This window comes from Triticum dicoccoides, chromosome 7B (assembly GCF_002162155.2).
Source record: "Triticum dicoccoides isolate Atlit2015 ecotype Zavitan chromosome 7B, WEW_v2.0, whole genome shotgun sequence".
In the NCBI taxonomy this organism is placed as follows: domain Eukaryota; kingdom Viridiplantae; phylum Streptophyta; class Magnoliopsida; order Poales; family Poaceae; genus Triticum; species Triticum dicoccoides.
The window spans coordinates 573,510,833-573,523,320 of NC_041393.1; positions in this window are offsets into that span (position 1 = coordinate 573,510,833).

A 12,488-nucleotide genomic window follows, 5' to 3' on the forward strand; every position below is an offset into this window, starting at 1 on the left:
GACGAGATGTGAAGGATGGAATACGGAGCAAGATCGTGAAAATCTAGCCCGTAATAGAACATGAGCCCCCTCACAAAGGGATCAAGACTAAAGCCTAAGCCTCGGAGGAAGTGGGAAACGAATACAATGCTCTCGTTGGGTTCGGGAGTGGGGATGACTTGCCCTTGGGCAGGAAGCCTGTGCTGAATGTTGGCGGTCAGATACCTGGCCTCCCTGAGCTTCTTAATGTCCTCCTCTGTGACAGAGGAGGCCATCCACCGGCCTTGAAGGTTGGATCCGGACATGATTGAAGGTACGAAGTGCTTAAGCCTGAGCTTTGGGTGTTGGAACTCGAGGTGGGGGAAGAAGCAAGCATGGGAAGAAAGGGACGGGCCTCGGTCCCTCTATAAAGGGGGTGAATATCAAGTGTCCTCAGCGTGACCATTTGGGACTTGGCTAAAATTGAGGAATCATACCAACAGGCATAGCTAGCTTACCCACGCCCGTATTGATGAGAATCCCGTGATAAGGGGAACACGATCTCTGCTTCGACAAGACGTGCCAATAAAACTGCCTTGCAATATGTGTAGTGGCAGGCTGGGAAAAATGGTTCGAATAAAGACCAGGCCGTGGTGTGATGTCACGCTATGTAAAGTTGTCAGCAGATTAGATTTGTGAAATATTGTTCACTCTATGGTTGTGTGTGAAATTTGTTTTGCAGAGCCGGACACGATTCATGTGTTCGAAATTTACTTTGGAGTATTCGGAGATGGAACCGGCCTTGCAATGCCGAAGACAATCTGCGCGCTGGACTCATCGTCATTGAAGCCTGGTTCAGGGGCTACTGAGGGAGTCCTGTATTAGGGGGTATCCGGACAACCGGACTATATATTTGCCGGACTGTTGGACTATGAAGATACAAGATTGAAGACTTTGTCCCGTGTCCGGATGGGACTCTCCTTTGCGTGGAAGGAAAGCTTGGCGATTCGGATATGTAGATCTCCTCCTCTGTAACTGACGCTGTGTAACCCTAGCCCTCTCCGGTGTCTATATAAACCAGAGGGTTTAGTCCGTAGTACAAGAACAATCAGAATCATAGGCTAGCTTCTAGGGTTTAGCCTCTACGATCTCGTGGTAGATCAACTCTTGTAATACTCATATCATCAAGATCAATCAAGCAGGAAGTAGGGTATTACCTCCATCGAGAGGGCCTGAACCTGGGTAAACATCGTGTCCCCAGTCTCCTGTTACCATTAGCCTTAGATGCACAGTTTGAGACCCCCTACCCGAGATCCGCCGATTTTGACACCGACAAGGGGGGGGGGCCTTCCCTTGTCCTATTCGGACTCAAGAGGGGAGGGCATGGCCAGACCCTCCTGGCCCTTCCTCTTCTCCCACTAAGGCCCATCTAGGCCCACTAGTTCCCCCGGGGGGTTCCGGTAACCCTCTGGCACTCCGCTTTTATCCGAAACTTCTCCGGAACACTTCCGGTGTCCGAATATAGTCGTCCAATATATCAATCTTTATGTCTCGACTATTTTGAGACTCCTCGTCATGTTCGTGATCACATCCCAGATTCTGAACAATCTTTGGTACATCATATCACATAAACTCATAATACCAATCGTCATCGAACGTTAAGCGTGCGGACCCTACGGGTTCGAGAACTATGTAGACATGACCGAGACACATCTCCGGTGAATAACCAATAGCGGAACCCGGATGCTCATATTGGTTCCTACATATTCGATGAAGATCTTTATCGGTCAAATCGCATAACAACATATGTTGTTCCCTTTGTCATCGGTATGTTACTTGCCAGAGATTCGATCGTCGGTATCTCAATACCTAGTTCAATCTCGTTACCGGCAAGTCTCTTTACTCGTTCCATAATACTTTATCCCGCTACTAACTCATTAGTCACAATGCTTGCAAGGCTTATAGTGATGAGTATTACCGAGAGGGCCGAGAGATACCTCTCCGAAACACGGAGTGACAAATCCTAATCTCGATCTATGCCAACCCAACAAACACCTTCCGAGACACCTATAGAGAACCTTTATAATCACCCATTTACATTGGGACGTTTGGTAGCACACAAAGTGTTCCCCCGGTATTTGGGAGTTGCATAATCTCATGGTCTGAGGAACTTGTATAAGTCATGAAGAAAGCAGTAGCAATGAAACTGGCACGATCATAATGCTAAGCTAACGGATGGGTCATGTCCATCACATCATTCTCCTAATAATGTGATCCCGTTTATCAAATGACAACACATGTATATGGTTAGGAAACATAACCATCTTTGATTAACAAGCTAGTCAAGTAGAGGCATACTAGGGACTATATGTTTTGTCTATGTATTCACACATGTACTAAGTTTCCCGATTAATACAGTTCTAGCATGAATAATAAACATTTATCATGAATTAAGGAAATAAATAATAACTTTATTATTGCTTCTAGGGCATATTGCCTTCAGTCTCCCACTTGCACAAGAGTCAATAATCTAGATTACATAGTAATGATTCTAACAACCATGGAGCTTTGGTGTTGATCATGTTTTGCTCGTGGAAGAGGCTTAGTCAACGGGTCTGCAACATTCAGATCCGTGTGTATCTTGCAAATCTCTATGTCCCCTTCCAACACTTGATGACAGATGGAATTGAAGCGTCTCTTGATGTGCTTGGTTCTCTTGTGAAATTTGGATTCCTTTGCCAAGGCAATTGAACCAGTATTGTCACAAAAGATTTTTATTGGACCCGATGCACTAGGTATGACACCTAGATCGGATATGAACTCCTTCATTCGCTGCTTCGGAAGCAGCAATGTACTCCGCTTCACATGTAGATCCCGCCACGATGCTCTTCTTGGAACTGCACCAACTGACAGCTCCTCCATTCAATAAAAATATGTATCCGGTTTGCGACTTAGAGTCATCTGGATCAGTGTCAAAGTTTGCATCGACGTAACCGTTTACGACGACCTCCATAAACGAGAAACATATCCTTAGTCCTTTTCAGGTATTTCAGGATGTTCTTGACCGTTGTATAGTGCTCCACTCCGAGATTACTTTGGTACCTCCCTGCTATGCTTATAGCAAGACATACATCAGGTCTAGTACAGAACATTGCATATATGATTGAACCTATGGCTGAATCATAGGGAATAACTTTCATTCTCTCTCTATCTTCTGCCGTGGTCTGATAACCCGCAAGTATACGGGATCGCAACAGTTTTCGATAAGTAAGAGTGTCGAACCCAACGAGGAGCTAAAGGTAGAACAAATATTCCCTCAAGTTCTATCGACCACCGATACAACTCTACGCATGCTTGACGTTCGCTTTACCTAGAACAAGTATGAAACTAGAAGTACTTTATAGGTGTGAAAGGCTAGGTTTGCAAGACAATAAAGAGCATGTAAACATAAACTAGGGGCTGTTTTAGATAAAGATGCAATAAAGTAAATATTAGTAGAGAGCTTTTTGCTATGAGAAAGTTATTTGTCCAAGGCAATCGATAACTAGACCGGTAATCATTGTTGCAATTCTATTTGAGGGAGAGGCATAAGCTAACATACTTTCTCTACTTGGATCATATGCACTTATGATTGGAACTCTAGCAAGCGTCCGCAACTACTAAAGATTCATTAAGGTAAAACCCAACCATAACATTAAAGTATCAAGTCCCCTTTTATCCCAAACGCAAACAACCTACTTACTCGGGTTTGTGTTTCAGTCACTCACGCAACCCACCATAAGCAAATCATAAACATATTGCAAACCCTACAGCGGGAATCCCTCACACTTGCGCGACACGGAGGGCACAATAGGATAGCACCAATAATAAAACATGCAACTCAAACCAATCACGATCATCAATTAACCCATAGGACAAAACGGATCTACTCAAACATCATAAGATAGCCATACATCATTGGGGAATAATATATAGCGTTGAGCACCATGTTTAAGTAGAGATTACAGCGGGTAAGAGAGAGGTTACACCGCTGCATAGAGGGAGGAAGAGTTGGTGATGAAGGCGGTGAAGTTGTTGGTGAAGATCACGGTGATGATGATGGCCCCCGGCAGCGCTCCGGCGCCACCGGAAGCAAGGGGGAGAGAGCCCCCTTCTTCTTCTCCTTCCTTGACCTCCTCCCTAGATGGGAGAAGGGTTTCCCCTCTGGTCCTTACCTCCCATGTCTTGGGAGGGGCGAGAGCCCCTCCGAGATTGGATCTATCTCTCTGTTTCTGCGTTCCCAGATTCTACCCCTTCACCATTTCTTAAATATCCGGAGATCCGTAACTCCGACTGGGGTGAATCTTTCGCCCAGATTTTTCTTGTAAAATTAGCTTTCTTGCGGCAAAAGAAGGGAATCAACCGCCTTACGGGTGGCCCACGAGAGGCCAGGTCACGCCTACCTCCCTGGGGCGCGCCCCCTATCTCGTGTCAACCTCGGACACCGTTTCGCGTTGATTCTTCCTCCGGAAAATCCCAAATATTCCAAAATAATTATTCGTCCGTTTTTATCCCATTTGGACTCCGTTTGATATTGGTTTTCTGTGAAACATAAAACATGCAACAAACAGGAACTGGCACTGGGCACTGGATCAATATGTTAGTCCCAAAAATAGTATAAAAAGTTGCCAAAAGTATATGAAAGATGAAGAATATTGGCATGGAACAATCAAAAATTATAGATACGATGGATACGTATCATGGTCGGGAAAAGACCATCGCTCGTCCCCGACCACCACTCAAAAGGAAGACAATCAATAAATAAAATTGTGCTCCAACTTCATCACAAAGCGGTTAACCATACATGCATGCTACGGGAGTCACAAACCTCAACACAAGTGTCTCCACAATCCACAACCACCCACTAGCATGACTCTAATATCACCGCCTATATATCGCAAAACTATTGCAAGGAATCAAACATATCATATTCAGCGATCTACAAGTTTATGTAGGATTTTATGACTAACCATGTGAATGACCAATTCCTGTCATCTCTCTAAATTGATATAAGTGAAGCATGAGATTTTAATTCTTTCTACAAAAGATATGCCCATGCTCTAACAAATATAAGTGAAGCTAAAGAGCATTCTACAAATGGCGGTTTTCTATGTGAAGAGAAACAGGCAATCCAAACTTCAAATGATATATGTGAAGCACATGAAGCATTCTATAAAGCCATACTCAAAAGATTTAAGTGAAGTGCAATGAGAATTCTATAAATCAACCAAGGACTATCTCATACCAGCATGGTGCATAAAAGAAAAATGAAAACTAAATGCAAAAGACGCTCTAAGACTTGCACATAATGCATGAACGAAACGAATTTGAAAACATACCGATACTTGTTGAAGAAAGAGGGGATGCCTTCCGGGGCATCCCCAAGCTTAGACGCTTGAGTCTCCTTGAATATTTACTTCGGGTGCCTTGGGAATCCCCATGCTTGAGCTCTTGCCTCTCTTCCTTTTTCTCATATCGAGACATCCTCGATTAGACACTACATCCACACAAAACTTCAACAGAAAACTCGCTAAGATCCGTTAGTATAATAAAGCAAATCACCACTCTAAGTACTGTAGCAAACCAATTAATATTTTGTTTTTGCAATGTGTCTACTGTAATATAGCTTTTCCATGGCTTAATCCACTGATATAAATTGATAGATTCATCAAAACAAGCAAACTATGCATCAAAAACAGAATCTGTCAAAAACAGAACAGTCTGTAGAAATCTAAACAATCACAATACTTATGGTACCCCCAACAATTCTACCAAAATTAGGAAAAATAAACAAGTTGTACAGAAATACATTTAAAAAGGAATCAGAACCAATTGATGTTCCAGAATCAGAACCAATTGATGTTCCAGATAAAAATGTAAAATCGCGCACTACAGACAAAGTTTCTTTCCTGCACCGTACAAACCAACAAGCATTGTAAAAATCCTAAAGGCAAACCTTGGCACATTATTTTTATAATACAATGGAATTGTACAAGGGGATAATTATTTTTGATGAAAAGTTTCTGTAATCAAGATTCACAAAGTTTCCGTGAGCATGAACAAAGTTCAAGGCTAGCTCCCACTTCAACAATGCTTGTCTTTCTCACTTTCACTTTCCTTTTTGAAAAGTTTTTAGGTTCCCCTCTTTATTTATTTTTTTGTTTTTAAACTATATAAAAGCACTCAACAGAAATAAATGACTCTCAAATGACTCTCTAAGACTTCTGGGTTGTCTCCCTGGCAGCGCTTTCTTTAAAGCCATTAAGCTAGGCATTTAGTGCTCAAGTAATGAATCCACCCGGATCCCAAGGTATATCAAAGCCAATTTTAATTAACAATGATTTGTAATTTAGTAGTGAGCACAAGGTAACATATATCATGCAACAACGAAGTCTAACTCTCTTCCTATGCATCGGCATGTCATAAAAGAACAATTCATGCACACCAAGTAAAGGCCAATGCATAGTATAAATAGTTTCTTGCAATTCTATCGTATTGGAAACATAGAGAGGTGGAGATAAAGTTCCTCTCTCATAATAATTGCAAGTAGGAGCATGAAGCACATGCATATTACATTCATCAAAATCATCATGTGCAATGGTAAAAGGCAACCCATCAATATAATCCTTAATAAGCACAAACTTCTCCGATATAGTGTAGTTCGGAGAATTCAAAAAGATAATAGGACTATCATGCGTGGGTGCAATAGCAACAATTTCATGTTTAACATAAGGAACTATAGCAAGTTCATCTCCATAAGCATAATTCATATTGGCATCTTGGCCACAAGCATAGCAAGCATCATCAAAAAGGGATATTTCAAACAAATTCAAGGGATCATAGCAATCATCATTCGGTAAGCATGAAGGGGAATTAAATAATGTATGAGTTGGAGGGTTACTCTCATTAGAAGGTGAGCACGGGTAGCTAATTCGCTCTTCCTCCTTTTGTTCTTTGCTCTCCTCATCATCTTTTTCATCCAATGAGCTCACTGTTTCATCAATTTCTTCTTCCATAGCTTCCAGCAAAATATTAGTCTCTTCTTGGACAGCGTTGACTTTATTCATAAAAGCATTAATATAGTAATTGTATTCATAATTTTCATAGCAATATCCAAGTATAGCAAGATTTTCCGGCCTATAACCGTCATCATCAAAAGCTTCATACTTTTCAAACAAAGCTTCAATATCATAGGCAGCCTTAAAAGCAACAAATTCTTCTATTTGTTCCACATCATAGTAATCATATATACCATTAGCATAAGAAGCTAAGGTTTCATTATCGTTAAATTTGCATGAAAAGGGGAGGTGTGGAGCCTTCATCCTAGAGCAACAAGTAATATCATATATCATGCATAGATTCCAGGCATACCAACGCAACATAATAAATTGATCCCATAATAGTTTCCCTTTTTGTGTCGAGCGATAATCCCTAAGTATTCACGTTGATCCAACATGTCTCCCATTATAAAGTTGAATGGGGTTTTCTCAGGATTATCAAAGTAGTACATAATATCTCTCACATAATGAGAATCGGGGGTTTTAGGAGTTACCCCATCTACATGAGTAGCAAGTACCTCTAATTTTTTTTGGTATTTTGTGTTCCATATCCATAACTAAAGATAGAAAACAACTAAGAACAGCAAATAAAAGTTACTTAGTGATAAAGAAAACAAGCACACACGAGAATATTCACCCCACGCTATGACTCCCCGGCAACGGCGCCAGAAAAAGGTCTTGATAACCCGCGAGTATACGGGATCGCAACAGTTTTCGATAAGTAAGAGTGTCGAACCCAACAAGGAGCTAAAGGTAGAATAAATATTCCCTCAAGTTCTATCGACCACCGATACAACTCTACGCACGCTTGACGTTCGCTTTACCTAGAACAAGTATGAAACTAAAAGTACTTTGTAGGTGTGAAAGGCTAGGTTTGCAAGACAATAAAGAGCATGTAAACATAAACTAGGGGCTGTTTTAGATAAAGATGCAATAAAGTAAATATTAGTAGAGAGCTGATGTAGGGTGGAACCCTATGTGGACGATCTTTCACGTTTGGAGGGGATCCTACGGGGATTCATGAAGAACACGCGGAAGCACAAAGGGGAAACACGGGGAAAACGAGAGAGAGAATCACTAAACCGACATAGAATCAATCACACGAGTGCTAGATCACTGACAACATAGAGTAACATAAGATCCACGATCAACAAAGGTAAGGATATAAAGGAACAGTTCTTCTTCGTACGGAGGTCTTGATGGTCTTCCCTAGAAAAGGGTCTTGAATCCGCTTGGGGGATCTTCTCCGAAGAGGTCCTGAGCTCCGAGGAGAAGTAGCCAAGTGGATGAGCAAGGCTCTCACACAAAATATGAGCTAAACCTATGCTACCCGTACCAGGAGGTGGGGGCGTCCTATTTATAGTCTTAGTGCAAATGGAAGTCAAAACGAAGGGGTACAAGGGCTCCACCCCGCATGCGTGGTCACTCAGGTGTCGGTCGTCCGGAAGACGTCGGACGTCCGGAGGCTCGGGACAGTCCGGACATCCGGTCGGGCCCGGGCGTCCGTAGAATCAGCTCTGTCGTGGGCGCGTCGGTCGTCCGGGGGTGGTCGGTCGTCTGGAGCTTCGTGATGGTCCGGACGTCCGGAAGTCGTCGGTCGTCCATAGATTCGGTTCGGGCGTGCATCGGTCGGACGTCCGGTGGTCTCGGTCATCCGTAGATTTGGTTCGGGTGCTCAGCTGTCGGACGTCCGGAGGGCGTCGGTCGTCTGTGGCCTGGGAGTCGTCGAACGTCTGGGCTTGGTCGGACGTCCGAAGCCTGTAGCTTCAGCAGCATCTCCTCTTCTTCTTGAACATGCTTGGGGTCCTCGCCGTCGTGGTTCTTGCAAGTAGTTGATCCTTGGCTCACCTCCATGTACCTGATTACACATAGAGTCTCTGAATGAGGTAGTAGCCATGTCTCGTGAGTAGGAAGAGGGAGTTCGGAGTGGAGCGAGTTCACCTTATCTTCGATAGCCTTAGCTCAGGCTCTTGTCATGGGTCCAAGTGGTGTTGAGGGAGATGTAGGCACGTCCATGGGGATGAGCGAGGGATGCTCCGCAGCACCTCCCCCCCTTGGGAGAGATCCGACATCGGATCAAAAGGTGCATCTCCATGGAAAGGTGCGAGGTCCTTGACATTGAAGATGTCGCTCACATTGTACTTGCCTCCTGGTAGGTCGATCTTGTAGGAGTTGTCGTTGTAGCATGCTAGAACCGTGAAAGGTCCATCGGCGCGAGGTAGAAGCTTGGACTTGCGTTCGTTGGGAAAGCGGTCCTTGCGAAGATGTAGCCACGCTAGATGACCAATGTTGAATACCATGGGTTGCTTGTTGATGTTGAGCTTGGTCGCTAGTCGTTGTACTTGGCGCTCGATGGTGTGCCTTGTATCTTCATGCATCTTCTTGATGTAGCTTGCACAAGCACTTGCGTCGAGGTTGGTTCGCTCTTGTAGAGGAAGAGGTAGAATGTCCAATGTGGACAAAGGGTTGAAGCCGTAGACGACCTCAAAGGGGGACTTGCCGGTCGTGGAATGTCTTGCACGGTTGTAGGCGTACTCGGCGATGGGTAGACACACCTCCCACTCCTTGATGTTCTTCTTGATCAACACGCGAAGTAGAGTGGAGAGTGTACGGTTCGTCGCCTCTGTTTGGCCGTCGCTTTGAGGATGGTATGCCGAAGAGAACAATGGCTTGATTCCGAGCTTGGCACATAGGGTCTTCCAAAAGTAACTCAAGAACTTGACGTCGCGGTCCGAGACAATTATCTTTGGTACTCCATGAAGTCGCAAGATTTCCCTACAAAAGAGATTGGCAATATGTGAAACATCGTCTATCTTGTTGCAAGGAATGAAATGTGCCATCTTAGAAAATCGGTCCACAACAACAAAGACGGAATCCTTGCCATTTTGAGTTCTAGGCAAACCAAGTACAAAATCCATGCTAATGTCTTCCCAAGGTTGATAAGGAATAGGAAGGGGCATGTAAAGACCATGGGATTGAGCTTTTGACTTAGCTTTGCAACATGTAGAGCAACGGTTGGTGAAGCGTGAGACATCACGAAACATCTTGGGCCAAAAGTAGTTCTTGGAGAGCGTGGCGAAAGTTTTGTCGCATCCAAAGTGTCCCATTAGTCCGCCTCCATGAGCCTCTTGCAAAAGGAGCAAACGAAGAGAAGACTCAGGAATGCAAAGTTTGTTAGCTCTCATAAGATAATCATCCTTTATGTAGTATCGTTCCCAAGACGTGTGTGTCAAACACTTAGCATAAGGAGTAGCAAAAGAAGGATCATGCTCATACAAGTCTTTTATATGCTCAAAACCAATAACATTCAACTCAAGTTTAGTGACAAGCGTGCATATGCGTGAAAGTACATCCGCAACTACATTTTCCTTACCCTTAATGTACTTGATCACATAAGGAAAAGATTCAATAAATTCACTCCATTTGGCATGACGCTTGTTCAGCTTAGTTTGGCCTTTCAAGTACTTAAGCGTTTCATGATCGGTATGGATGACAAATTCATGAGGTCTAAGGTAATGTTCCCAAACATGTAGCACGCGTACTAAAGCATACAATTCTTTGTCATAGATGGGATAATTAAGTTGAGCACCGGAGATTTTTTCACTAAAATAAGCAATGGCTCATTTTTCTTGCATTAAAACTCTGCCAATTCCGGTACCACTTGCATCACAATGAACCTCAAAAGTTTTGTCAAAGTTGGGAAAAGCAAGAATCGGAGCATGAGTAAGTAAAGACTTGAGCTCATCAAAAGCGGTGGATTGCAAAGATCCCCAAACAAAAGGAGCATTCTTCTTACTCAAAGCATGTAAAGGAGCGGCAATTGTGCTAAAGTTTTTCACAAAGCGGCGGTAAAATCCTGCAAGACCAAGAAAACTGCGCACTTGTTGCAAATTGGTGGGTTGGGGCCAAGTTTTAATTGCTTTAATCTTAGTTTCATCAACCTGGACACCGTTGGAAGAGACAACAAAACCCAAGAAAATCACTTTGTCAACTCCAAAAGTGCATTTTTTTCAAGTTCGCATAAAGGCTTTCCTTGCAGAGGGTTTGCAACACAGATTTAACATGATTAATGTGCTCTTTCATAGTTTTGCTAAACACAAGGATATCATCAAAGTAAACCACAACGAAGATTCCAATGTAAGGTCTAAGCACATGATGCATAAGACGCACGAAAGTTCCGGGTGCTTCCGACAAACCCATAGGCATCACTAACCACTCATATAAGCCAAATTTTGTTTTAAAAGCGGTTTTCCATTCATCACCTTCTTGAATGCGGATTTGATAATAGCCACTTTTAAGATCAATTTTGGAGAAAAAGTTGGCTCCACTAAGTTCATCAAGCATATCATCTAAGAGAGGAATGGGATGCCTATAACGAACGGTAATGGCGTTTATTGGTCTACAATCGGAACACAAAGGGAAACTTCCATCGGGTTTAGGCACAAGTATAACGGGAACGGCACATGGGCTTAAGCTTTCACGTACATGACCGTTTTCGATGAGTTGTTGTACTTGCCGTTGAATCTCCTTGGTTTCTTCGGGATTGACACGGTACGGAGCTTTGTTTGGAAGTGTCACTCCGGGGATGAGGTTGATTCGATGCTCAATGCCTCGTAGAGGAGGTAGACCCGGAGGTAGCTCATCGGGGAAAACATCTTTGAATTCCTGCAAAAGAGATTGAAACACTAAAGGTAACTCGTGAGAGGTGTTAGTTGTTGGCTCTCCATCTTTGCATACAAGGACGAAGTGCATCACACTCGATGGGTTCTCACACACTTCTCTTATCTCACTTTTGGTGGCAAATAGGATGAGGTTTTTCTCTCTAGGCGAAGAGGCACTCAAATTTGGCTTTTGGCTCTCACTCACTTTTGGGTGTGTCACTTTTTCACTCGTCTTTCCATGATTGGTGGCTTGCTTGTCGGCTATCACTTGACTAGGAGACATAGGTCGTAGCACATATTCCTTCCCTTTCATTTTGAATCTATAATGACTGGTGCGCCCGTTGTGGATGACACCATGGTCGAATTGCCATGGTCGACCAAGGAGTAGGTGGCAAACGGTCATTGGGACCACATCACACTCCAAAGTGTCTTCATAAGCACCAATTTTGAAGGATACTTGGACCGTATGCTCGACTCGTATAGTGCCGGAATCACTTAGCCATTGAATCTTGTAGGGGTGCGGGTGCTTCCTCTTGACCAATTGAAGCTTGGAACATAATTCTTCACTTGCCAAGTTGTGACAACTACCTCCATCGATGATGACCTTTACGGACCTTCCATTGATGCCGGCCTTCGTGTGGAAGATGTGGCATCGTTGGTCTTCTTCTTGTTGATGTTGAAGTGTCAAGACTTTCGAGACAACGAGAGGGGAGCTCGAATCCTCATCACAAAAGACTTGATCATCTTCATCCTCGTTCACGCGCCGGTGCAT